Here is a 1,389-nt window from a genome sequence, read left to right on the forward strand (position 1 = left end):
ACCGTACGCGGTGTGGACGTTATCGCCGACGAATCTATCGCGTCGTTGGACGTACGTTGCACCGACGGCGACGGTATATTCATTGCATCGTTTGACGTATGCTGCACCGATGGCGACGGTAAATTCATTGCATCGTTTGACATATATCGCATCCATTTGTTTGATTCACTTAATGCATGGTCCACCGAACTGTCTTTTCGTTTTCTCTTATTTTTTATCACATCCTTCTGGGTGAACGATGTTTCGACGCCTGCGTCATTGACACGCGGTTCGTCTTTTATCGCGCAGACGCCAGAATTATCGACAATCTTTTGCAGCGGCTCGATGAGTGGCTCTAAGTGTCTTTTCACCGCGATATTCTCCTCAATCCTACCGGTCTTCAAAACGCGATGTTTCTTACGAATTGATTCGCTCGTTTTCTCAATTTCTTTTGCGATTTTCTCGCGCTCACGCGTATGGTTGTTCCCAATCATGTTGACAGAGAGCGTCGATCGCTCATGTTTCGTCCCCAACGAAGTATCGATAACGACTAATTGCTTTGCAGCACCGCGAAGTCGTTAAATCCTCTTCTGTATCGCCCGTTAGTAAGTGAGCTATCCTTGTCTATTACTAGGAATCCATAATCACACCGCCAACAATCATGACATAACGCACAAAAATCATCGTATAACATATCGATGTTAACATGATCGTTGTACACGTGCTTTAGGTTGGTACCATCCTGTTTAAACAGGATCAGCAGGTTTGCGTTGTCACGTATAAGATGTTTAGGTATTCTCGCGTATGACTGACAGAGATAAAAGCAGTCGACGTTCGAATGCCGACCCATCGCAAAATACTCTCTCACGACATCCTGCTTGTCGCACGCAATATCGTCGAAGATGAAAATTGAGTTTGGACGCGCTTCATTCGGCGGAATGACGTCACAGTTATTGGAGAACGTAAAATAGTTAATTTCATTCATCGATCTTAACAAATTTTCCAAATACCGATATTTCGGCTGTTGCAAAGATTTCGAGTACACGTACACGTTCTCGAAACGTACACCGTGCGGACATTCCAACAAGTTTATCATAATGTTGATTTTACCGCAATTCGATGGGCCGCAAATAATCGCACGTATGGTAGAAGGCAGCATCGCCATGCTTGCGCCTCTCTCCGTCATCTCCCATTAATCGCAACTTGTTATCGTAATTCGTAACGCATATCGTCAACGGCTGTCGCACGAATCTCATGTTTTCGGAATCTGATTATATAGTGGAATCGAACAACTTATTTATAGGTGGGTGAGTGCAGCGTATGCTGTATATGAGTGTGTGTGTGAATGTGGTGTACAGATAGAGAAAGCGTAAAGAAAGAAGATAAGCTCATCGCGGCGTGTATCAATGG

This window comes from Monomorium pharaonis, chromosome 10 (genome assembly GCF_013373865.1).
Source record: "Monomorium pharaonis isolate MP-MQ-018 chromosome 10, ASM1337386v2, whole genome shotgun sequence".
In the NCBI taxonomy this organism is placed as follows: Eukaryota; Metazoa; Arthropoda; class Insecta; order Hymenoptera; family Formicidae; genus Monomorium; species Monomorium pharaonis.